The 27,842-nt window shown below is 35.9% G+C and overlaps 1 protein-coding gene and 1 pseudogene across 3 annotated transcripts in view; one reads left to right on the forward strand and one right to left on the reverse strand.

Annotated features, from left to right (window-relative positions):
- Nucleotides 1–27,842, reverse strand: part of Fstl5 (follistatin like 5) — a 585,582-nt gene that overhangs the window by 421,858 nt on the left and 135,882 nt on the right. The gene's annotated exons all lie outside the window — the stretch shown is intronic.
- LOC127682454 (eomesodermin homolog) lies at nt 25,412–26,524 on the forward strand (annotated as a pseudogene).

Raw genomic sequence — 27,842 nt, forward strand, 5'->3', positions numbered from 1 at the left:
TCTGACATTCTGATTAGTATTAAGTGGAATGAATCTCTTTCAGTTTTGAATTTTCATTGACCTAGTGGCTAAGAATATAGAACATTTCTAAAAGTTTGTCTGATATTTGTTTTCCTTTGGGGAGCTTTATATTAAGTTTATTAGTTCATTTTTTGATTAGAAGATTTGTTTTCAGTTTATGTTCTTGGGGGAGTTTTTATTTGGTGTTAATTTCACAACTAGTTATAATTCTGTATGCAATTCCCTGTCTAAGATATCATCACATTTGCCTTTTTATTTCTATCCGTTCCTTCCCCTTGCTTGCTCAGTCTGCTCTCTTATAGGACCCAAGAATACCAGCCCAGGAATTGGTACACTCACAAGGGGCCCTCCCCCCTTGATCCCTAATTGAGAAAATGCCCCACAGTTGGATTTCATGGAGGTACTTCCCCAACTGAAGCTCCTTTATCTGTGCTAACTCCAGTATGTGTCAAGTTGACACCCAAAACCAGTAAGTAAAGTGGTCTAGTCCCCAGGAGCTCCAGGTGGTCTGGCTGTTGACCCTGTTACTCCCCCTATGGATCTGCAAATACCCTCAGCCCATTCAATCCCTTCTCCAACTCCTCCATCTGGGACCCAAAGCTTAGTCCAAAGGTTCACTGCGAGCATCTGCCTCTGTATTTGTCAGGCTCTGGCAGAGCCTTTTAGGAGACAGCCATATCAGGCTCCTGTCAATTCTTAATAATAATTTTAAAAACCAACTCAGGGTCAGTGAACTGGCTCAGCAGAAATAATGGCTTGTTACTGACCTGGATGGCAAGAATTTGAATTTCCAGAAACGAATAGTGGAAAGGGCAACACAACTCCAGCAACATATTCTCAGACTTTGATCTGGTATGACATAGACACACAGGCTCACACACATACACATATACACACACACAATCACACACAAAAAGTATATTAATATTTATTTTAAAAATTACTGAACCCAAATAAACAAACAAGTGATGCCTATAAAAATCTTAGAAAACAATGGTAAGCCAAACAGAACCATTAGATGGAAATCAGTGATGAAAACATTGGAGAAATTAATTGCACTGGATGGTTTTGTGTGTGAACTTGACACAACATAGAATATCAGAGAGGAAGGAGCCTCAGTTGAGGAAATTCCTTAATGAGATTTGGCTTTAAGGTATTTTCTCAATTAATGATAAATAGGAATGGTCCAGCTCCTGGTGAGTGGTACAGTTCCTGGATTGGTAGTCCTGGGTTCTATAAGCAGCAGGATGTGGAAATTGTGGGAAGCAGACCAGTAAACAGTACTTACTGGCTTACTTCCCCTGCCACACCCAGACCCCAAGCCCTCTGCATTAGCTCCTGTCTTCAGACTCCACCTCTGCTTGAGATCCTGTCCTGACTTCTGATGGTGGGCTGTGATCTGGAAGTGTAAGCAAAATAAATCCCTTTTTTCCCCAATTTTCTTTGTGGTCATGGGGTTTTGTCATGGCAATAAAAATGCAAAGTAATCTTAGGGTTGTTTTGATTTGCATTTCCCTAATGACTAATGAGGCTGAACATTTTTTAAGATGCTTCTCCGCCATCCGAAGTTCTTCAGGTGTGAATTCTTTGTTTAACTCTGTACCCCATTTTTAATAGGGTTGTTTGGTTTTCTGGAGTCTAACTTCTTGAGTTCTTTATATATATTGGATATTAGCCCTCTATCTGATGCAGGATTGGTGAAGATCTTTTCCCAATTTGTTGGTTGCCGATTTGTCCTCTTGATGGTGTCCTTTGCCTTACAGAAACTTTGTAATTTTATGAGGTCCCATTTGTCAATTCTTGCTCTTAGAGCATACACTATTGGTGTTTGGTTCAGAAACTTTCTCCCCGTACCGATGTCCTCAAGGGTCTTCCCCAGTTTCTTTTCTATTAGCTTCAGAGTGTCTGGCTTTATGTGGAGGTCCTTGATCCATTTGGATTTGAGCTTAGTACAAGGAGACAAGGATGGATCAATTCGCATTCTTCTGCATGCTGACCTCCAGTTGAACCAGCACCATTTGTTGAAAAGGCTATCTTTTTTCCATTGGATGTTTTCAGCCTCTTTGTCGAGGATCAAGTGGCCATAGGTGTGTGGGTTCATTTCTGTATCTTCAATCCTGTTCCATTGATCCTCCTGCCTGTCACTGTACCAATACCATGCAGTTTTTAACACTATTGCTCTGTAGTATTGCTTGAGGTCAGGGATACTGATTCCCCCAGATTTTCTTTTGTTGCTGAGAATAGTTTTAGCTATCCTGGGTTTTTTGTTGTTCCAGATGAATTTGATAATTGCTCTTTCTAACTCTGTGAAGAACTGAGTTGGGATTTTGATGGGTAAATTCAGAAGACATCAGGTGTTGGAGAGGGTGTGGAGAAAGAGGAACACTCCTCCACTGCTGGTGGGGTTGCAAATTGGTACAACCACTCTGGAAATCAGTCTGGCGGTTCGTCCGAAAACTGGGCACCTCACTTCCAGAAGATCCTGCTATACCACTCCTGGGCATATACCCAGAAGACTGCCCACCATGTAATAAGGATACATGTTCTACTATGTTCATAGCAGCCCTATTTATAATTGCCAGATGCTGGAAAGAACCCAGGTATCCCTCAACAGAAGAGTGGATGCAAAAAATGTGGTATATATACACAATGGAGTACTATTCAGCCATTAGAAACAATGAATTCATGAAATTCTTAGGCAAATGGATGGAGCTAGAGAATATCATACTAAGTGAGGTAACCCAGACTCAAAAGGTGAATCATGGTATGCACTCACTAATAAGTGGATATTAACCTAGAAAACTGGAATACCCAAAACATAATCCACACATCAAATGAGGTACAAGAAGAAAGGAGGAGTGGCCCCTGGTTCTAGAAAGACTCAGTGAAACAGTATTCAGCAAAACCAGAACGGGGAAGTGGGAAGGGGTGGGTGGGAGGACAGGGGAAGAGAAGGGGGCTTACGAGACTTTCGGGGAGTGGGGGGGCTAGAAAAGGGGAAATCATTTGAAATGTAAATAAATTATATCGAAGAAAAAAAAGAAAAAAAAAGACAGCCATAAAAAAAAATGCAAAGTAATGCAATAATGAAATGGAAACAAAATGAAAAACCCAAAGAATCAATAAAAGGAGAATCCCGGGTTGGTGGCTTGCCATGGCCATCCTGCACTGTCTTGGTGAACCCACCTAATACTATTGTTTTCCAATTCACTATATCGTTCCCCTTCCTCGTCACTATATCCTATAGCCCAACTCTTGTGGAGATTCCCTGCTCTAAAAGAGGCCACATGAGCCAACCGAACTCTAGGTGGGACACCTGACTGAAGACCTCCTCCACCTTCTTGGTTCCCTTTAACAATATTCCCAACTGACCCTGCTTTGCTCATCACCATGTACCAGGTGACGTACATCAAATCAAATAACATGGAAGGAAACTCAAGAAAATTCCACTAAAATCAGGAACAAGGAAAATATCTACTCTGTGTATCTAAACAATATAGTACTTGAACTTCTAGCTAGAGCAAAGGGACAATGGAAAAAGACCAAGGAGATTCAATTTGTAACAAAAGAAGTGAAAGTATAATTTGCAGATGATATAATAATGTATATAAGTAACCCCCAAAATTTGACTAGGCAACATCTACAGCTGATAAACATCTCCAGTGAAGTGGCTAATAGATTAAATAAAAATTAAGTAGCCTTCCTGTATATAAAAGGCAAATGTGATTAAAAAAATAAACCAGGGAACCAACACCTTTTATAATAGCCACAAATTATATGAAATATGTTGGGGAAACTTTAACTAAGCAAGTAAAATACTTGTATGACAAAAACATCAACTCTTTGAAGAACAAAATGATGAAGATATCAGAGAGGGTCAAGAACCCCCATGCCCATTATTTGATAAAATAACATAGTAAAAATGAGCATGATTTCAAGAGTAATCTACAGATTCAATGCAATCCCCATCAAAGATTAAAAACAATTATTTACAGTCATTAAAAGGACTATACTCAACTTCATATGAGAAAAGCAAAATATCCAGAATAGAAAACAATCTTGTACAATGGAAGCACCTAGAGGTAAGTAACACAACCCCTGATTCCAAGCTTTACTGCAAAGGTATAAAAACTGAAGTGGCAGTTACAAAGCCTTCCTGGATCTACACTAGGTTCTCTGCTTATCTGTTATGATTGTTTAGCTTAGTGCTCTTATGGGAAATGGGATGTTCTCTGACCCTTTTGCCTCCCCCTGGAAGATTTTTCCTACTATTGGATTGCCTCATCCAGCCTTCATATAAGGATTTGTGTTTTGTCTTATTTCACTTTGTTTTGCTCTGTTTGGTTAGTAACCCTGAGAGGACCTGTTTTTTTTCCCCTAAAGAGGAAAGACAAGAGGGTGAATCTGGAACCAAAGGGGGGAGGGGGGAGAGTTGGAGGAAAGGATCAACAGGAAACTGTAGTGTGCATATATTGCATGAGAGAAGAATAAATATATTACTTAAAAAATAGTTCAAACTTTAATGGTTTTCTCTTCTTTCTTCCAATTAGATTTCATATAGTTCTAAAACGTTTCATTTGTATTAGAATATTTATGTAAACTCAGTCTCAAGACAAAAATGTTGAGTAATAATATGCTTTGAATGTTTTCTATATTGCATATACTTACTTGAAAATGCATTGACTTCAAATTTATAAAATTATAATTTAAGTCAACAAAAATCATTCTCAGCTACTTTGTTCATCATTAAGCTTATTAATCATGCAACTGAAATGCAACAGTAACCTAGTCTCCCCTGAAATTCTGTTAATACTCTTAAATATTTCCAATTAGAAGTGAAATAGGCATTACATTAAATAGAACTAAATCACCAGATATATATCAACTCCCTTAAAAGTGAAGAAAATCAATATTCTTACTTTTGGCTTCAACTTCTTGTTAACCTGACTTGTGAGAAAATGACTGTTCAAAAGAAATAGTTTCTAACTATGTTTTCACAAAGACTCCCAACTCTTTCTCAGAGGAATCAAAGCACCCTCACTTAAGTCCTCCTTCTTGAGCTTCCTGTTCTGGGTAAATTGTAACTTGTTTATTTTGAACTTTTGGGCTAACATCAGCTTATTAGTGAGTGAATACCATGTACGCTCTTTATAGAGGCCCAAGCAAAGGGAAACCAAGGGGGGAGGTGGGAGTGTGTCCAGTGGAGGGGCATATATATGGAGGCAGGGGGTGGGAGGAGGGGTTGGGGGTCTTTGGGGAGGGGGAAATCAGGACAGGTTTTACCATTGGCAATGTAAATGAAGACTATATTCAATTAAAAAAAAGACTCCCAACTCATAGCTTTCAAGTAATTAATGTCAATCAATAGCCTTGACCATGCTTAAATACAGTAAAAGTAAACAAGGAACAAAAGCAAAGAAATATTTTCTTTCCTGCTTGAGGTATGTATAATTGTAAAATATGCAAGGAATGATTTAATTTGATTCTTGATCTATCAAAATGCATGGTATAACTTTTAATTGGTCATGTGAGATGTTTTGCAGTTTGTTCTCAGGAATTAAATTGCAGTTGTGAACTCTGAATTATGAGTGGATATTTATGAGTGGATATCAGTTACTAGGAACAAGGATTTCAGAAAAGAAAATAGAGAATTCTAATCATCATTGGCACATTCCTCTAGCTTTTTGTAAGCTCTATGAGTACTAATTGCCAATTATTCATATAATCACAGTTTCTGACTGAACTAAATTCTAATGTAACCTTCATAGGTAATGATTTTTAATAAAAAAATAAAGATGCTTTCATCACACCATGAAGACTATTTATAGAATAGTTCTGAATTGACAGTCCTTTAATAAAGATAAAAATTTCAAGTCACAATATCAAGTCAGGTTTTATTCTAACAGGAAAATGGCATTTACACATGTCAACTCACTGATATGTTATTAAATTTTATTAAATTATCAATCAATTTCTCATATTCTCCACTGTACTCCACTGAACATCTCAGCAGTTTCTTTCCCATGGTTTATACTTCTATGTGGATAGCCTCTCATGTGGCTTTCCTTTGAAATCACGGCACTATTTAAAGGTTTTCACAAAACTTCAAAGACTAATTCTATATTATTTACCTCCAAAAATCTCTCAATGTCGAGTAAAATGAGAGATTTAATAGAATTGAAGGAAACTGTTTTAATTGAGTACTTTTTGCTATTACTTTTCTATTATTGTAGAAAGTCATGTGATAACATGGGTCAATTTACTGTTTCTCCTGAAAGGCAGATAGTATATAATTTATAATGCCAGCTACATTTTTATTTTGTAAATATTAACAATGTTTCTTGTCTCACACAACATAGTACAATAGTTATGATAGTGATGGAAACTTGTGGAACATGGGGTTTTTCTATTTCTATTTATAGGAGTTATATTTTGAATTAGTTATCTTCTAATTTTACAACACATGCAGTCACAATTTCAAATAATTACTTCCCTTGGCTTCCACACAGTATAATAAAGTTTTTTGTTAATGAATAAGAATCACTTTAATTGTTTCATTATACTACTGCTCTGTTGGATTCTAGAGCAAGATAATGCTTCCTTAATTAAAAGACAAGCATTTTCAGTTGCTACAAAAAAGCACAATTTCCCCAGAGTATTAAAACATTGAAAAACAAACTCATATTATTTAAATACTTTTTTCTAAAGCACATGCTTCATTGGAATATGGACAGTTATTATGTGTTTTCTAGACATGCTGTCTCTCTTTGGTGAGCCTACTTCCCTTAGTCCTTGAATCTAATTTACATGCAACAATTCTGATTCCTGCAAGATATAGTTTTAGAGTCATGTGTACACGCCTCCTGCTACACATTCTGCAATGAGCTCCAAACATATAGAACTAGAGAAAGCCTAGCCTTTCATATGATTTTGGGAGTTACACTCTCTCATATCTCATTTGGGGGTAAGCTCAAAAGATTTTCAGTTTTCAATTTTTCTGAATTCAATAGTATGTAGAATGGGTTTTTCCTGTATTACAGACACAACTTTTCATTTGTGTTCTTTATTATACCTGTAATGAAGCTTTTTATTCCTATTAAGTATTCAGTTATAGCAAACCACTTAATAGTATGAGTTTCCCAGAAAGTCAGGATGAGATTTTTGTTACCACAAAAAGTGATGCTTAGATTGAGGCCCAACAATGCAAGGTATATTTTTAATAATCTTGCTACTGTCTTTAAAAAGAATATTAGTTTAAACTATTATTAATGAAATTGATTTTAGTAAATACATGGATACATTCTTTTTATATATAACTAAGAGGACAATGTGATATGGCAACACACACACACATATACATTTATACAATGCTTAAGAAAATTATACATCAAAACAGTATATGAGGTGAATACTCATGTATATCAATCACCTCATGACAACTAACTGGTTGTGCACAGACCTTGAATATTGGACACAGTTGTCACCTAGCCTTTCTTTGTGCTTTTGGATTAAGGCATTTAATGGGAGGGAATGCCTAATTCAGAAATTCATGGTTAATGACTAATAAATACTATTCTCTATTTATCACTTACTTATGTTCTATGGATTGTCTATCCATAGAACATTATTATCATTGCTAAGGTACCCACATCCTTAGAATTTTTTTAGTTTAAGAACATTTTAAAGCCAGATGAAAATTAATGAAATGCAAAGTTGAGACCTAATATATGAAAGTACACTGTGCATATGTTGAAATGCATACATTTATAGGAACTCGTGTGTGTGTGTGTGTGTGTGTGTGTGTGTGTGTGTGTGCAGCTCATTCCATAAAGATAATCAAGCTCTAATACGCTCTTAAGGATTAAAATGTAAAACTATAATAAGAAAATATTACGATTGTTCCGATTCATGTTGAAGTATCTGTTACAGTGTAAGAAGAGAGTTTGGAAACCTAAACTTGTAATCACACTGATATTCATCTTACAGGTCTACAATTAAGTATATTCATCCTGATATTTCTGAAGATGTTAATTCTATCCTTTATTAATGTAACTATCTGAAATATTAAACCAATTATTCTGGATATATTGAGAGAGATTTTCATAGCATTTAAAGAGGTCTCCAGAAAAACACTGACATGGAATAAACTCCATCTAACCAAGCATATGCTGGGGTACACTCTGTCTACTTCAGAATGTAGCTCTATTTAGAGATATACCATTGCCAAAGTCATTGACTTAAATAATCTCATTGAGGTGGACCTAAAAGAATAACACTAATGTGTTGCTGTTTTGACAAAAGTTCTACATAATGACACAGATGAAGTGTTTATATGGCACACACAGAGCAATGACATCTGGGACCTGAGGCTAGTTTGACAGAAAGGCACCCAACTCAGATGTCACAAACTTTAAGAAAAGGAAATATATACAATAAAACTATATATTTTATATATAATAATACATATTATATATAAAAACATATATATACAAACAGATGAAATATGTTGTAAATATGTGATTATATGCTTTTGTATACATGTGTGTGTGTTATATGGAAAGTTTAAGCGATGTTATGAAATTCTTCACCAGAAAGCTTTAGATTACTTAACAAAAATCCCAATGTCAAATATAAGAAGTTTCCCTAGTAGTGTAAGACACTACAAACATAATAGAAGCCATTTCTACTACACACAGTTGCCTCTCAGAACATAAAGGTACACACTGTTACAGAATATATCACACACTTCAGACAAAGGACTTGGAAGCACTGACTTGTAACTGACATATAAGCATCTTTACAAACTAGCTCTCATAGATGATATGCAAGCTGCCAAGGTCAAAAAGGACAGCCCTACCGAGGTGTAAAACTTATGAACTACAATAATGACCAACAAGGCAAGGCATTACCAATATGCAATGCAGCACAACACAGTACAATACAATATTCACTTTTTTATCATCTTAGTAATAAGCCTTATTGTAGGGGTTCACTATAGAAGAACATACTGGGCACTGGGAACCCCACAGGTCACTGTTTAGAAAAATCACGAGCACTTTAAAAGCACTCATCTGCTACCAGAAAAAAAATGTTTTTGTGAGGAAGAATGTGAGTAAAACCTATCTATGTGTATAAGGATAGTATTTAAAATATAGTTAGATATATTATTCGTTTAGGAAGATGTAACCAGTTAGTTCTCTACAGTCTGTGTCCTCTTTAGACATGGATAATTTTTATGTTAACAGTATTAATTAGTATTAATTTATTCTTATTGAGTAGTCCTTAAATACAATTAGATCACTGCTTATTACCAACCAGTAACTCCAGAGCTCCCAGGGACTAAACTATCAACAAAAGAGTACACATGGAGGGACTCCAGCTGCATATTAGCAGAGGATAGCCTTGTTGGACATCAAAGGAAGAAGATGCCCTTGGTCTTGAGAAGACTCAATGGCCCTGTAGAGGGGAATGCCAGGGCAGAGAAGCTGGAGTGGGTGGGCTGGTGAGCATGAGGAAGGGGGATGAGATAGGGTGTTTTCAGAAGGGAACCCAGGAAAGGGGATATCATTTAAAAGGTAAATAAAAAAAATTAACAAAAAACAAAAAATAAACAAAAACATTTATAATATGAAAAAATCATTACCCTAATCATTCTATAAACTGTGCAACTTTAATAGTTCATTATGTTACACATTGCTTTTCTCAATGTAAAATGCATTTTTCTGTTAGATAAGTGGCATACATGCCAAGTTCTATACCTGACAAAACGATAAAGACATTGAGAAAATAAGTATTCTTTATCAGTTAAGCAAAATTAACTGCATTGCAAACTGTAACATAATCACTTTGAACTCTCTAATCTTTACTCCTCATTGATATAAAGTGATAGAATCCCCAAATCTTCTAGAAATTAATATATATCAGAACTAAATAATCTGAATGCTATCATAAATGTGGTTAAAAATACCAATCTAGTTTGTTATTTTTTATTAAATTATCTTTTTAATTTATTTACATTGCAAATCTTGCCTGCCTTCCCTGTCCCCACCCCCTGCGTTCTTCACCCCATCCTCCTCCTCCTTGCCTTTTTAGGGGGCTCCCCACCCACCCACCCATGTTCACCTCATCCCTGCCAGCCTCTTCTTTCTTCAATCTAGTTTAATGCATACTGCTGTTATAGTGATGTTTCCACATCCACTATAGAACACTTGCAGGTCTTGAGAAAAGTCGTGGGTTTGTTTAGCTCACAGCTCAAATATCAGAACACAAAGAGGAAGTATCATATTTTATATGCTGACATAAATAATCAGAGACCCTTATTATAATCTTTAGTGACACATGAATACTAGAGTCCACCTAAATCCCAACAATGAGGCAAACAACTACTAATCCCAAAAAGAAACACTAATGGATGTGCTACATGTGCATATTGAATATTCAGTAAATCATTGTTTAAGTCTCCCTTATATATTCAAAGCCAAGTTGATAATACTTTTTAATTGTCTCAAAAATCTATCAACTTCGTTGCATCACCAGTCACCACATCAAAGCTACTTACTTGTGTTTTTTGTTTTTGTTTTTGTTTTTGATTTTTTTCAAGACAGGGTTTCTCTGTGTAGCCCTGGCTGTCCTGGAATTCACTCTGTAGACCAGGCTGGCCTCGAACTCAGAAATCCACCTGCCTCTGCTTCCCAAGTGCTGGGATTAAAGGCATGCACCACCACCGCCTGGCTTTACTCGTGTTAAGATGCTAAGATGTTCCTCCATGATTTCTGGTATCCATTAACTTACATAATTCTTACCTCAGACCTTCCAGCTGTATATGTAATTATGGAGGAAATTATAACCTGATACTTAGCAAATTAACCTGGCTCATGTAAAAGGAACTCATAATATTCAGCATCTATCATCCCAAAAGAATCTTTCCTTTAGTTACCTTTTCTCTTCTTCCACATACAGAGCAATCCCATGTCAAAAGTATCTGAGGAAGACTTGTAGTTAAGAGCAAGCTAGAAACCATGATCTTTAGTGAAAAGACCCCATTTACTTCAGATCATCCACTTCCTATTAATTTAAGAAAGTTCACGATGAGTCTTCTCATATGATATTTATATGATATATCTTATAAATATGTATGTATGTACTGAAAGAGACAGAGAGAGAGGGGGGGAGAGGGAGAGAGGGAGGGATGGAGAGATGGAAAGGAAGAGGGAGAGGGAGAAAGAATATGATGTACACAGAAAGTCTCAATCAGTAGTCCAGTAAGGCCTCCTATCCTTGATCTTCTAGCATCTTCCTTCCGATGACAAGCATGCACCAGGATGGCTAGCCTGATTCTTTTCCCTCATAGAAACCACTACGTACAAATGCAATGGGGTTAGTAGTAGTTCATTATGAGGAATACAGACTCCAGTCACATCAGTCTCTAGTGGAGCCCTCTAACAAGCTCTCCATCTCAGAATCCAAACTTAGTGCTAACACCTTCTTCTTTCACCCACACATTCTGTTAGAACACTTGTCCCAGATGGCTTTTCATTGAAGCCAAGGCAAATATAATCTTTTTCTAAGATGACTTTAAAATATTACCATATTCCCTATCCCTACCTCTAAAACCTCTCATCATTGTGCCTTAGTCATGTGCCATCAGCAGGCTTCTTTCTCAGTGGCAATGGAGTCATCTGCCACAGTGATTGTTTCTCTTGTATTATTTATGTCTTAAAAATACAATAATTGCCAAGGTTTAGGTGTGACTAAGTCATAACCTGAAGGCAAAGAAAAGGGCTCAGCATCTACATAAATTAGTTTTGTAGAGTAAAGACACAAGTGGTCATCCTGAAGCACAAATATATAAAGACAAATATACAAATTAAATAAGTGATAGACAAGTAAATTCCTTAAGTATGATTTTCAACAGGATATAATAATATCAAGTGTTTTTTCTTTCAATTTCTTTTTATTCACTGTAATTCTCTCCTCTGTCTACCATTCTCTCTCTTCCCACTTTTATTTTATTTCTTATCATTTTACCTTTAGTGTTGGTGTCTCATTTTTATCATTACCAATAACCATACAGAAATTATGAGACATTAATGGTATATTTGTGTTTAAACTGACACATAAATTAATTTAATAAAGACACCTGTGCACTTTCCTAACATGAAGGCAGCTCTGAAACTGTATTTCACACTGAAGAATACAAGGCAAAGGAAAACAAGACAAAGCAACAACAAAAAAGTGAACATTTGCTATTAAAAAAAAAAACAAAAGCATACAGTGATGTGCTCAGTTCTTTCCCTGTGGCAGACAAAATTAGTTTACTCTCCCTTAGTGAAGAAAGTTATGTCTTGCTTTCCATTTTCTGGCCCACAGCACTGCCTGCTTTCCCAGAAACCCAGCAGACATCAGGAACACCAGGTAGAACTCATCCCCAAGATCTGGCTTACCATATCCCCTTAAAGCACAGCCAACAGCCTTAAACTGCACCATACAACTACACTCCATTTTCCAGCTCACAACTACTTAGGTTTTCCTGGAGACCACGAAACTCTGTCTCCAGGACCATAGGCCAGCTGGTACTAAAGACCTCAGAAATCTCCATTTTCATTTCTAATTTTGTTAATTTGGATACTTTCTCTGTGCCCTTTGGTTAGTCTGGCTAAGGGTTTATCTAGCTTATTGATTTTTTCAAAGAACCAGCTTTTGGTCTTGTTGATTCTTTGTATGGTTCTCTTGGTTTCTACTTGATTGATTTCAGCCCTGAGTTTGATGATTTCCTGTCTTCTCCTCCTGGGTGAATTAGCTTCTTCTTGTTCCAGGGCTTTCAGTTGTTCCGGTAATCTTCTAGTATATGCTCTCTCGAATTTCTTTTTGGAGGCATTCAAAGCTATGAGTTTTCCTCTTAGCACTGCTTTCATTGTGTCCCATAGATTTGTGTATGCTGTGCCTTCATTTTCATTAAATTCTAAGAAATCTTTGATTTCTTTCTTTATTTCTTCCTTGGCCAAGGTATCATTGAGTAAAGTATTGTTCAGTTTCCATGTGTATGTAGGCTTTCTGTTGTTTTTACTGTTACTAAAGACCACTTTTACTTCATAGTGATCTGATAGGAGGCATAGGATTATTTCAATCTTCTTATATTTGTTGAGGTCTATCTTGCCAGAAGCTGGAAAGAACCTAGGTGTCCTTCAACAGAGGAATGGATACAAAAAATGTGGTATATTTACACAATGGAGTACTATTCAGCCATTAGAAACAATGAATTCATGAAATTCTTAAACAAATGGATGGATCTGGAGAACATCATACTAAGTGAGGTAACCCAGTCTCAAAAGATCAATCATGGTATGCACTCACTGATAAGTGGATATTAGCCTAGAAACTTTGAATACCCAGGACATAATCCACAAATTAAATGATTTCCAAAAAGAATGGAGGAGTGGCCCCTGGTTCTGGAAAGACTCAGTGCAAGAGTATAGGGGAATTCCAGAACAGGGAAATGGAATGGAAGAAAACAGGGGTGGATGGAAGAAAAGGAGGAAAGGGGGACAGAAGAGGGCTTATGGGATTTGAGGGGAGTGGGGACCCAGAATTAATTTGAAATGTAAATAAAAATATATCAATAAAAATAAGACCTCAGAAGCAAGATTGGCATACAAAACCACAGGGGGGATGGATAGGCCACAAAAAAAAAAAAAAAAAAAAAAAAAAAAAAAAAAAAAAAAAAAAAAAACAGTTGAGACAGCTCACTGGACCTGAAGATTCCTCACTAGTCACCAGAACCCCAGGCCACTCAGGACTGAGATAGAGGAAACAGAAACCAGAGGGATAATTCATAATTCAAGAAAACAGCCATCTAACAAACATAAGCTCAGAAATCATCATTTAAACTTATAATAACCATAAAACCCATATGGGTAAAGGCCAGTATAAAAACACAAGAAACAGCAGCCAGGGCAAAATGCACTATGAGATCCCAGCTATTGGATATTTCAGCACAGCTAAAGCACAGGAAATGACTTTATCTCCAATCTTAGGAAGATTATAGTGACCTTTAGAGAGGAAATGAATAAATCCCTTAAGGAAATACAGGAAATGTCATCAAACAGGTCACAGAAATGAATAAAACTGTTAAAGACCTAACAATGGAGATATAAAATAAAGAAAACACAAAGTGAAAGAATTTTAGAGATGGATAGCCTTGATAAGGAAACAGAAACAACAGAAGCATCACCAACAGAATACACTACATAGAAGAGAAAATCTCAAGCATAGAAGATAAAAGAGAAGAAATTGATACATAGGTCAAAGAAAAATGCTAAATCTACATTTCTGACAAAAATTATCCAGATAAAACTGTAACACTATGAAAAAGTTAAAACTAAGAATAATGGAAGAAGGAGGAGGAGGAGGAGGAGAAAGAGGAGGAGGAGGAAGAGGAGAAGGAGGAATGGGAAGGGGAAGGGGAAGAAGCTGATGATTATTCCCAACTCAAAGACCCAGAAAATAATTTTAACAATATAATAGAAAGAAATTTTCCTAACCTAAAGAAAAAGATGCCTATAAATATAAAATAACCTTAAAGATCATCAAATAGATTAACAAAAAGGTATATCTTCATGCTACATAATAATCAAAACACTAAGTCTTCAAAACAAAACAACAAAAAAGAATATTTTAAAATACAAGGAAATAGGCCAATTAACATGAAAAGGCAGTCTGAAAATTAGACATAGTATTACCTGAGGACCCAAATATCCCACTAAGGGGCATATATCCAAAAGATGCTGCAACATATAACAAGGACATATACCCCACTATGTTCATAGCAGCCTTATTTATAATAGCCAGAAGCTGGAAAGAATCCAGATGTTCTTCAATAGAAGAATGGATACAAAAAATGAGGCCATTCATCCTGTAAAGACTCCCCAGAATAGGAGAATGCAAGTCAGGAAATTGGGGGGGGAGTGAGCAGGAGGAGAGTGGATAGTATAGGGGGTTTTCAGAGGGGTATTACAAAAAGGGGATACCATTTGAAATGTAAATAAAGCAAATATCTAATTAAAAATGTACATTTACACAATGGAGTACTACTGAGTTATTAACAATGACTTCATGAAACTCTTAAGTTAGGTAACCCGATCACTAAAGATCACATGGTATGCACTCACTGATAAGTGGCTATTAGCCCAAAAGCTCAAATACCCAAGATTCAATTCACAGACAGCATGAAGCTCAAGAAGAAGGAAGACCAAAATGATATTTTGGTCCTTCTTAAAAGAGGGAAATCTATCCACATATCCTTGAGATGAGATACAGAAGCAATGTATGGAGCAGAGACTGGAGGAATGGCCACACAGAAACGGCCCTGCCTGGGGATCCATTCCATACACAGACACCAAACCCAGACACTATAGGGGATGGCAACATGTGCTGGCTGACAGGAACCTGATATAGCTGTCTCCTGAGAGACTCTGCTAATGCCTGACAAATACAGAGGTGGATGCACTCAGACAACCATTGGGTCCCCAATGAAGGAGTTAGAGAAAGGACTGACGGAGTTAAGAGGATTTGCAAGTCCTTGGAGGAACAACAATATCAATCAACCGGACCCATCCCAGATCTCCCAGGGACAAAACTACTAACCACAGAATACACATGGAGTATCCTATGACTCCAGTCACATATATAGCAGAGAATGGCCTTGTCAGACATCAATGGGAGGAGAGGTCCTTGGTCCTGTGTAGGCTTTGATGCCTCAGTGTAGGAGAATGCCAGGATGGGAAAGCAGGTGTGTGGGGGAAGACCCTCATAGAAGCAGGGGCATGGGAGATAGAATTGGGGGTTTTTAGAAGGGAAATCAGGAAAGGGGATAAGATTTGAAATGTAAATAAAGAAAATATCAAATACAAAAAGGAAAAAATTACTTAAATAAAAATAATGCAAAGGAATACCTATCAGAATTATATCTAACTTCTCAGCAGGGACTCTAAATACAGGAGGACTTGGAGCAGATATCTCAGTTCTGAATATCTATTCCCCATTAGCAAAGGTATCCATTTTTAAAAGAAAAGTACTAAGGCTTAAGTTACACTTTGAACCATGAGCAATAATTGTGGAAGATAATGTTCTAACTAATATACACATCATTAAGAGAAAAACTAAACAGGAAAACAATGGAACTAAATGGTTTTATGACTGAAATGAACCTAACAGATATCTACAGAACCTTTAACTCAAACTCAAAAGAAATGCATTCCTCTAAGCACCTCATGTAAGCTCTACTGGCCAAGATATAAACAACATGCTTATTCATTAGAAAATGCAAATTATAATGATTCAAAGAGTCCATCCTATATACACCCATCAGAAAGACTAAGTCAAAAACTCAAATGACAGCACACGTTGATGAGGATGTGGAACAAGAGGAAAACTCCTCATTGCTGGTGGGAGTTCAAACTTGTACAACCACTTTGGAAGCAATTTAATGGTTCCTCAGAAGTATGGAAATTGATGTACCTCAAGACCCAAGTATACCACTCCTTGTCAAATACCCAAAAGAGGCTCTGCCGTACAAAGATACTTACTAAAATTTACACATAGCAGCTTTAGTCATAATAGCCAGAAACTGGAAAGAACCTAGATGTCTCTTAACCAAAGAATGGATAATGAAAATGCACAAGAAAATATTAATCAGCCACTAAAAAAGATGACATCATGAAATTTGAGGGCAAATGGATGTAACTAGAAAAGCTCATCCTGATTGACATAACCCAAAGAATAACAAAGATGGTATATACTCCTTTGTAAGTGGATATTAATCATAAAGTACAAACAACCATGCAACTATCCACAGACCCAAAGATGCTAAATGAGAGGAGGTGTTAAAATTTCTGTGAGAAAGGGAAATGGATGAGACAGTGGGGCTGCAGATAGGAACAGGAGGTGTCAGATGGGGAAGAATAGAGGGGGACAGTTCTGGGAGAGACAACTGAAATGGGGCTGGGGTCATCTCTAGGAAGAAACCTTAGATCAATGGAAACTCCCAGAAATTTATAAGGGTGATTTTGATGAAGACTCCTAACAATGGAGGGTATGGAGTCTGAACTGTCTTTTTCTTGTAACCAGGCAAAAATTCCAATGTATGAATTCAGACACTAACCAAGCCACAAAATCCTTGACTGACTATTTGTCCATACAAGATGTGCAGGGTTAAAGATGGAGCAGAATTTGAGGGAAAGGGCAACCGATGACTGGCCCAGCTTGAGAGCCATGCCATGAAAGAAATCACACATCTGGCACTTTTAATGACATTCTGCTATACTTGCAGACAGGAGCATAATATAACTGTCATGAGAGAAGATTCCCAAGCAACCTATTCAAACAAATGCACAGACCTACAACCAAACATTAAGAGGAGCTTGATAAATACTGTGGAAGACGGAGGGAATGAGTAAGGAGCCAGAGCGATTGAGGCTATATTAAGACAAACTACATAACCAACTGCTGTGAGCATATAGGTGCTCATAGAGACTGAATGTCCAACCAGGGAGCATGTATAGGAAGGATCTAGACCCACTGCACATACGTAACAGTCGTGCAGCTTGGTCTTCATGTGGGACTCCAAAAGTGAAAGCCAGGGCTGTCTCTTACTAAGATGCCTATCTTTGAATCCCTTTCCCCTTACTGAACTGCCTTGTCTAGACTTAATTGGAGAAGGTGCCCATCATCTTAACTGCAACTTTATATGCCAAGGCTTATTGATATCAATGGGGGGATAATGGATGAAGGGGTGAATAGGAAGAAGAGGGGGTGAAAGGGAAGAACTGGGAGGAGAGGAAGGGAAGCAACATGTGATCAAGATGTAAAGTAAATAAATGCCTTAATCAATTAAAAAATCCAATCATAAAATTAATTTGATGTTAAACATAGTTGGCTATTTCTTTGAAGATAATTTTGTAAAATGTAACAATGAGTCCTTTCTCTTTTCTTCAAGATGCAGAAGTTAATTTACAGTTCTAAGATGTACATTTACAGAAAATCTAATAGGAAAAGTTTTAATGAGAAAGCTTAGGAGATCACAAATACTCCTTCCTAGTAAGATGCAGATATGATATCAGAGTTTCCTCAGCTAAGGGTCACTGCCATGTGTAGCATATATTTCATGCTGCAATGTAGATCCATTAAGAGATAATGAAAATGCTTTGCTAGTATAATGATGATCATCATTTCACAATAACATTATGTTAAGAAAGCAGAGTAAAGACTTTCAGGTTTATCTTCAGAAGCAGGTTGCCTTTTGATAATTTGCTGCAAGACATTTAAGATTGTTACAGTATAATACCATTGCTCAGTTCAGGGTTACCTCTGCAGCTCTGCAGGTGTGGTGCAGTGCTATAAAATCTACATGCACTTGCAGATTTTATATACATACTCAGCACATTTCTCATGTGTTTTCTTATATGCCTGCGTTTTCCATAATGAGATATGATTTCTCCACACATGCACATGACAAGTGGGCCTTAAAAACACTGAGTAGCAAAGACAGGTTTGCATCTTCTCTCTTTGATTCTTGAGCCTAGTCTTATCCTAGTGACTAAGATCAGTAATTTTTCTTACCAACCCTTATTCTAAGTGTTATTCTAAATATTAACACTGAATGGATTCTTAAAATGAATAAACTTTGTATATTGTTACACTCCACATTTATACACTAATTCTGGATACAATTGATTCATGTAAAATACCTTATAATTACATATATATAAATGTATTCATACTTATGTTAATATATGAATACAATGAAAGTTAGTAAATGAAGAAGGCATTAATTTGAAGGATAGTGGGAAGGATATAAGAGATTTGGAGAGAGTAAAGCGAAAGGAGAGATGTAACTAATTTATAATCTCAATTTAAAAAAAGTAAAAATTATAGAAACATTTTTTATCTAGATTTTTGCCCCAGAGAGAAAGTTAACCATATAATATTTAGTCACACAGCACAGAGCTTTAAAAACGATTACTTATTTGAGGTTTAACTGACTTCTGAGGTTTTCAGTGGATCTGGATGTTTATGTTACCAATGTTAATAGAAAGGTGACGGCATGACCGTAAGTTGTCTAATGTGAGAGTGAAGAGAACATTCATCATTTCAAAGCATATGGGTTCTCCAAGAAGTTAATGCTTCCATTAAACATATTTACAGCACATACTAACAAAATAAGTAGTGGTGGGATTTGAGATGTATCTATTTTCCCATCTGTTTTCTTGATCTACCAGTGCATACATTTTCCTGATGATCATTCCATGATTGGGAAAACTCATCATATCTCTATAAAAAACATAGCTTTTGAATATAAGAATAACACTCTAACAATATTTAACTTTCCTAGAGATATTCAGTCAAAGAAATCATTTATATTGCATCAAGTATGTGCTTCTATATCTTACTATGGTCCTTTAAATAATAATTAAGAAAAGTATGGAAATACTTAACATATAACTAAAAACTAATTGCTTAAGATACCCAATCTCAGGCCATTCACAAGACGTAGTCCTTCAAAAAGAAATAAAACTTTTTTGCATGTTTCTTTATTCATGAATTAAAATTATTCATTCTCTACTTGTTAGGATTATAAAACAATCCTCTGAATTTAAGATACTTAGTGTACTCTAAATTCAGTAAAAATACTCTAATTTTATTTTTACTGAATAAAATGAGCTTATTACTATTAAAAGATGTAACATTCTTTTTTACTTTTGGAAGCTTTTATGGTATGATCTTATTGAAATTCAGTCAAATAACTTGTTTTAATTAAAAAACATGAAAGACAAAAGAGAATATTATTATACCAAATGATAAATTAATCCAGTGAAAGTAAATCTATTCTAATTCCCATGTAGGTTGTACTGACAAAACAGGACAGAAGAGATGAAAAAGCATCTCAGAGATTATGAATCATATAAACTATTCAGAAAAGGTTTGCTTATTTATGCTACTTTGAAATACTACATTAGAAGGGATTGGTTGCTTTTCTGGATCATCATATATGAAACACAGCCCTTGTTCATGATTGTTATAATCCTGGATTTTCCATCTTCATGACCACTGTTCAACTGGTAGCAGGGAGCCCTGGTTGTCCCAATAGATTTCTAAGGTAGACAAATGCATAATATTTCATGTAAAGTCTTTCCTGGCTTTCTACTCTAGTTGTTGGAACAACTTTGATAAAAATGCCCCTTGTCTTCACACACTGAACTTTTGCCATCTCTTGCAATCAAGTCAATAATATGCCTGAAACCATGTACTAAATGAACCTTGCTGTTGTCCAGTCTACCTAAATTTAACCTTTCTAAAAACAAGGCTGTTGTTGTAACAAATCTTACTATACCAAAATATCCATGATCAGTTTTTACAATCTAAGCTCAAGATTTAGCTTTACTATTAAAATAATGTGGCCTCCCCTCCACCGCCATAACAAAGGGTAGTGTGTGTGTATGTGTGTGTGTGTGTGTGTGTGTTTATTTGTAGTAATATTTTATTAATAGCAGCAGGATGAAAGCAACTTTCCTTAAAGACAAGACATACCACATAAATGTTGGAAGAACTATATATTGTAGGCTGATAACATGTTTGTGGTTTTGCTATTTTAGGTCAGTTGGGGTCAGTAAAGTAACATCTATCTATACAAAATTCTGTTAGGCTATTAACCCCCAAGAAAGATCATACCAACTAATTGTCCAGTTCTGAGATATATATGAGAAATTTGTAGGGAGAAAGGGGAAGCATAAAATTTTGTATTTAAGATATAATTGCATAGTAAGTTTTCTATAATGTTCAATAAATACAGACTAAACACTTTCACTAATGACAAAGAGATTTCAGATATATACAACAGAATTTTAACACTGCAGCCTCAGCCCAAAGGCTATGGGCAGACAGAAGACACAAGAAAATAAATAGAGAATTTGGATTTAGGTTTATCTTTGTCTAAATTACTTCAAGAAAAATACTCCCCCCCCCTTAATGTAGTATCAACACACAGCTTATATAATACTGACTATTCCAAGGTTATCCACCTGTGATGTGGGAAAAGGACACTTAAAATATGTTCCATGGTATCTCCATTTGACCCAGTGTAATAGTGATTCTGAACTACAAACATCAGAATATTATTTAAAACATTTCCATGCCTTATGAATAATATTTATTATTTTAGCAAAAATATGAAATACATTTCGGCTTAGAGTTGTAAAGATCTATTTACATCTCAAACATGACAAAGGTTGATTGAAATAGAATACATTGAGTCAAATATCCACAAAACGAACCTTTTGGTGTTATTCCTAGCTCAATGGGATCTTATGTCCATTTTTGGCTTGAATGGGCCACTGGCCATACCAGATACACACATACACAGATATACATCTCTCAAATTATTAAAAATAGTATGGTCAAGACTGGCATCTTTTTTCAAATCTAGGAACAGATTTAATGATACTAATTAATAATTATCTTAGATTACATTATATCAGTTTTCTATGCTATAGATTGCTTTCTTTTCTTTGCCAAATTCAGTTTTAGTCAATATATCTAAGATGACACTTAAATCATAAGCTCTTTTCTATATTACAAAAATGTAATGTGTCTACAGAATTAATATGTATAACATTAATTAAGTTTAGTCTCAAATATTATAAAGAGATTTGACATAATGGAATAAAAGCATACAGAAACAAGGAGTTTTAAAAAGGTGTGTGTGTGTATGTGTGGGCATGTGTATGTGCTTGTATATATATATGTGTGTGTGTTTGTGTGTGTGTGTGTGTATTATGCATGTACACATGCACATGTTTACAGGCTTACTTTAATGATTCTGCATATATAGGTCAGAAGACAATTTTTCTCAGAATTATGGCTCTTCTACGACGTGGTTTCCCAGGATTGACCTCAGATCACCAGGCTTGATGACATGTGTGTTTATCAGCTTAGCCATATTGCTGGCTTTCTAGAAACTGATTTCAATAATGATTTTGCCACTAATCTTAGCCAACCCAGTTCTTCAATCTTTAGTACTTCAAAAAGGATTATAGTAATACAAAATTAACCATTTAATAGATTCAGAGTTTCTAATTCATAGTGGTATACTTATTATGACAGCTGTGGTTGTTCATATCTGCATGAAAATTCCATAAAAGTAATCTGTGTTCAATTATTTTTTAAAGTAAGTTATGATCCTATAAAATAAATGAATGCAAAAAGCAAATATATTTCTTTAAAATATAGATACAATTTATAACATAAGTGATTTATTATTACTCTATTATTATCACAAATTTTAAATTTTGAAATAAATATATTTTCAAATGAAATATACAATTAAAATACTTTCTAAAATAAATAAAAGCTTACAAGTGAATATAATTTTGAAGATACCTATACTTTCATATATGTATAAACACAGCATTAGATTTGAATAGCTCAGTGTGCATTCTTCTTGTGTAAACTACATAAATTTATCTTCGGGAATTATAATTTATAAACATTTATAGACATTTATTGTTAAAACTTATCTGTGTTTCACACACATAATATTTTAATGAATATGCATGTTCAGTATTGTTGTAATATTCATTCCCTTAGCTGTGATATTATCTGTGCAATGATTTTTTTCTGGTCACCTCATATTGTCAGTTCTTTTCATTGTCTTATTAATTATACTATACTCTGTATGGCTTTCTATGGCTGTGTTGATGTTCTGTTTTGTGTTTTTGTTTTGTTTTTCTTTTTATTTTGTCAAAAAAAACACTATGCTGAAACCAAAGCATCACCTTCAGGAAATTTGCAAAAACAGTTAATCAGGCACAGAGGATATGAAACATTTCAAGCATAAGGAAGCCTTGTATTTCTAAAGCAACAGATCTCTATATAAAAATAAAAGTCACTGAGCTTACATAGGCTACGAGAAATCATACTCAGTGAAATTCTAGGGTCAATGTCTCAGATTAACATTGACCAATAGGCTACACATTCTCAGTGTAGGGCATGACCCACACCTCAGTCATTATCAGTCAAAGCAAATACTGAGCTGCAGAGCTTCTACTTTTAATTGTCTGAGAGATTACAAAGATGTAACCATAACCAAGTAAAATGTGTTTTGTACCTAGACCAGTTTTATATTTTTTACATTTAGTAAATTAAACTCAGCATAGTGAAGAATCATACTTCTAAGATTTACAATGATAATCATAAAAATTTCATCATAAAATAATGATGGAACTTTAAAGGCATTTTAAATGCCTTTTAATTTGGGCATTAAAGGGATTTCTGGATGGCTTATACAATGTGTTTCAGTCATAATGGCTTGAGTAAGATCACTATCACTCATATAAAAGCAAAAGAGATCTAACTCAATAAACTCTTCCTCTAACCTCCACAAAGGTGTCATGGCAAAGACATCTGTCCACTCTCACCACATAAAAAACTTAAACAAATTAGAGATAAATATGTAATTTATGTAATATCATATAATCCATAGATTTTTTTTGTTCATTTCTCAAAAATTACAGTACATTCTGGGACTATAATAAGTAAATAAGTTTTGCTAAATGTAATTTTTAAACAGATTTGTCAATTTTTATAATCTGTTGACTATAATGGAAGATCAAATACAAAAATCATATGTAGCTCAACAGGGAAAAGATTTTCTGTAGCATTTAAGCTAATAGAAACATTGCAGAGGAAAAATTTAAAAAATATAGGTTGATGAATCAGTAACAGCAGTAGAATACAATGTCTCAGAATAATAGTGAATAGCATTCACTTATTCTCAGAGCAGCATTACAATTTTTAAGATAAGACTATTGCATGCAAAGTAGAGCTTAAAAATTGATTATCATTTATAAAATGTGACAGTATTATTCTCATTTGAAGACACTGAGTTCTATTAAAATATCAGAAACTTCCATAAAGATGAGTTCCACAATGCATACATTCTAAAGATTAAGTGAACCAAGAATAAGTTGAAATCTTTGAAAATTTATTTATATGCACAACCTGCCATTTATGAGCAAAGAAGCTATTTCTTAAATATTTAAAATTTTCCTACTTCTAGTGATGTTTTTAATTAAGAAATCTAAAATGCTAAGTCGGCAGTTGCAGCAAAACTAATTCTAATAAGGAAACACTTTGCAGCAAGTCTGCCTATTATTAGAGGATTTTCAGATAATTTCTTGTGAATGCAAACAAGATAATCACAGAGGTGCATATATCAAGTAGCCCTTTGTTCAAACACTAGTGGTCATGCATATTCAACAGAATGTAAATATTGACTTTTCTGATAGCAGTAGGAGCAGATTGAAAAGGTGTCTGATGGGAAATTATAATCATTTAGTAGAATAGGGCAATGACCTTCATACCCCCTAAGCCAAGTGTATTGTGCTTGAACAATTTCTGCAAATTCAGATATAAAATAAAATCTGTAAAAAGGTAGCCTCTGCTAGCACAATAAAGCCTGCAGAGAAATAAGTACTCCCTAAGTCTGAAAATGTTACTCAGGAGATTTCTGCTAGAGAGAACCTTAAGTTGCAAGTAACTTCTCAAAATAACAAAACAGTAAAATATAAGCTCCCTCCCTTTGCATACAAAGGGAAGATAGTAAAAAAATTGGTCAGGAATTATTATATGAAACTTATACTTAACTATATACTAGATGTTTTAAGGGACAAAACAAACTTCCGTTGATGTGTACTGTAGATAGGAACTAGTCAGGAGAGACAACTTGGACATTTTGTGGTCGAATCAACTAGGTTGATGACTTGTTATCCTTCTGATACTCATGCGTGTTTCTGCTTTAAGCTGTTAGACTTAAAGATTGCCATCTATAGTGTATCAGTCAGAAGACCTTACCTTTGAATCCACACTCAAGACAATGCAGAAGCTCTAACCCCTTTCAAGCCCCACCTTGAATCAATACTGAAGACAATGCAGGAGCACTAACTCTGGTGGAGCCCTCACCTTTGAATCAGTACTAACACCTCTCTGACTTCATTACTTGATTTTGGTAGAAAAGTATCTGTAAACCAGCCACCAGCTCAGAAAGTTTTGGCAATCTGAATTTGTATGATCTGAGCGGCCCAACCTATGTTCACCATGAAGAGAGCAGCTTATGTTGAAGTTGGCACCTCAGATTTTGCCATGTCACTAGAACCATTCATTTCATAAACAGAATTATTGAAATTTAAGCAGCAGGCAAAGAGGAATGTTAAAATCAATTTTTAATGCCAAGAAGGCTGGCCTTAACATTTATGCAGATTTCTTGGTGTATTAAAGCTGTTACTTATTAAATTAACAATAAAAGTCAGGGTTAGAAGAGCAGAAAGAAGTTGGGTTTGAGATGGCACATGTTTCTTTTTTGAACTTCAACATAAACGGACTCAATCCCACCTCCCACTAGAGTGTGTTCATGGAAGTGGTTCTGGTCGACCCTAACCACTGGCGCTTCCAGGGGGACAAGCGGGTGACCCGCGGCATATCAGACAATAACATGCAGGGTAATACGATGTACATTCACCCAGAAGCTCTTAATACCGGCTCCCACTGGATGAGGCAGGAGATTTCCTTTGGGAACTTTAAACTCACCAATAACAAAGGCGCAAACAACATACAGATGATAGTGTTGCAGTTTTTGCACAAATACCAACTGCGACTGCACATCGTGGAAGTCACAGAGGAGCACGTGGAGGATCTGAATGAGCTTTCCAAGACCCAGACCTTCTCAGAGAGCTCATCACTGTGACTGTCTTCCAAAACATGGATATTACCGAGCTAAAGATCGACCATAACCCCTTCGCCAAGGGTTCCAGGACAACTATGATTCATCCCATCAGATTGTCCCTCTAGGTCAGTACTGCGTTCAAAACTTCTTCCAGGATCCCTTTGTCAACACTTTACCTCAAGACCATATTATAAAGGTGACAGAACCATGCCACAGACCAGTGGCCTCCTCTCACCCCAATAAAGAGGTGGCCAACTGTCCCCAGCGGTGGCTTGTCACGCCTGTTCCGCAGCCTGTGAACAACAAGCTAGACATCGGTTCCTATGAATCTGAATACACTTCCAGTACCTTGTCCCCATATGGTATTAAGTCCTTTCCCCTGCAGACATTCCATGCCATGGGGTATTATCCTGACACAACCTTCCCTGCAAAGGCGGGATGGGGAAGCCAAGGTGCTTATTAGAGGAAGGTGGTGTGGCGGCTGGACTACCATGAACATCCAGAATGCACCCACCTGTGTTCCCTGAAGATCAGCTTGCCAAGGAAAAAGTCAAAGAAGAGATTAGCTTCTCCTGGATAGAGACTCCTCGCTCTATCAAGTCTCTAGACTCCAAGAACTCTGGAGTGTATGATAGAGTTTTCAAGAGAAAGCACCTGTCTCCCAGCACTTCCAGCAATGGAAATGGTTTCAGGTTCCTAGGATTGTTGAGCCTTATGTGCTGTACCTCCTGAGTCAACAATGCTAGGAAGCTGAAATCATTCTGAAACACATAAAATGTTATGAGAGATCCAAGCCCACAAATATGTCCTTTTACCTCTTCATGTGTGTCATAACATGCACACATGCCCACACATGTACACACTCACACACATACACACACACACACACACACACACACGTGTGTGTGTGTGTGTTGGTATAAAGAAAGAAAATGTTAAATTTAATTTAAATGATATTAAATATAAATTATTTTAAAATAAAATGTACTATATATGACAGGAATGTATATATACTACACAGATATTTATATATCCATAAGGCTATCAGACTAGTAAAACCCAAGTCGACCCAAGAAGCTGAGATTCTTCAGGCTGTTAAAAAAAAATAACTAAAGTCTGTGCCAGGTGCTACATAACCAGCTGGAGCCATGGGTACCCCCTGTGTACTCTTTCATTGGTATTTTAGTCCTTGGGCGCTCTTGAGGGGGCAGGGATCTGGTTGGTAAAGGATGGCCTTATCTGGCATCACTGGGAGTGAAGTCCCTTGGTCCTACGGAGGCTTGATGACCCAGGATAGGGGAACACTAGGGTGCTGAGGCAGAAGTGTGTGGGGGGATGGAAGCACCCTCATAGAGGCAGGGAAAGGAATCAGGGATGGGGGCTTGTGAAGAGGAAACTGAGAAGGGGAATAGCATTTGAAATGTAAATAAATAAAATAACCAATAAAAATGGAAAAAAAATGAGGCTTGGCCAGCTGAAGAGCAAACTTTCCATTAGGAAATAAACTTTTGACATACCAGTGCATCTCACAGAGGTACAATGCTTGATTAATGCTCAGTGGAGAGACAGCAGGTTGACCAGTATTACTTAACTATGTCCTGAAGATTTATTTGGTGGGTCTTTTGGATCAATTTTGTTACTCTTCACACATATCCACATTAAGCGAGTCTGTTCCCTGTTTCTCGGTGTTACCTTGGCTGATTTCATTAGCTTATGAACGATGCATGGTTGAACCTGGCTTGTGGGGACACAGAGTGTAAGCATAAGCTCAGTATCACTACTCCTTAATTTATGATGATGCCAAGATGGATATACAATCAAATGTAGTAGGTATTCTTATATATCTAATATTAACATTTAGGCATGGAAATAATATTCCACATTTATTAATTTTTTGCAGTGTAAGACATTTTAAAAGTATAGTTTATATACAACTCAATGTTATCTGGAAGCTGACAGAAATGCCAAAGGAAAAGTCTTTTATTACAAGTTCGGGATTTTGTTCTTTTTGTGTAATAGTTAAATCCTGCATTCCTGTAAAGGTCTGTAA

This window comes from Apodemus sylvaticus, chromosome 4, assembly GCF_947179515.1.
Source record: "Apodemus sylvaticus chromosome 4, mApoSyl1.1, whole genome shotgun sequence".
NCBI classification, from domain to species: Eukaryota; Metazoa; Chordata; class Mammalia; order Rodentia; family Muridae; genus Apodemus; species Apodemus sylvaticus.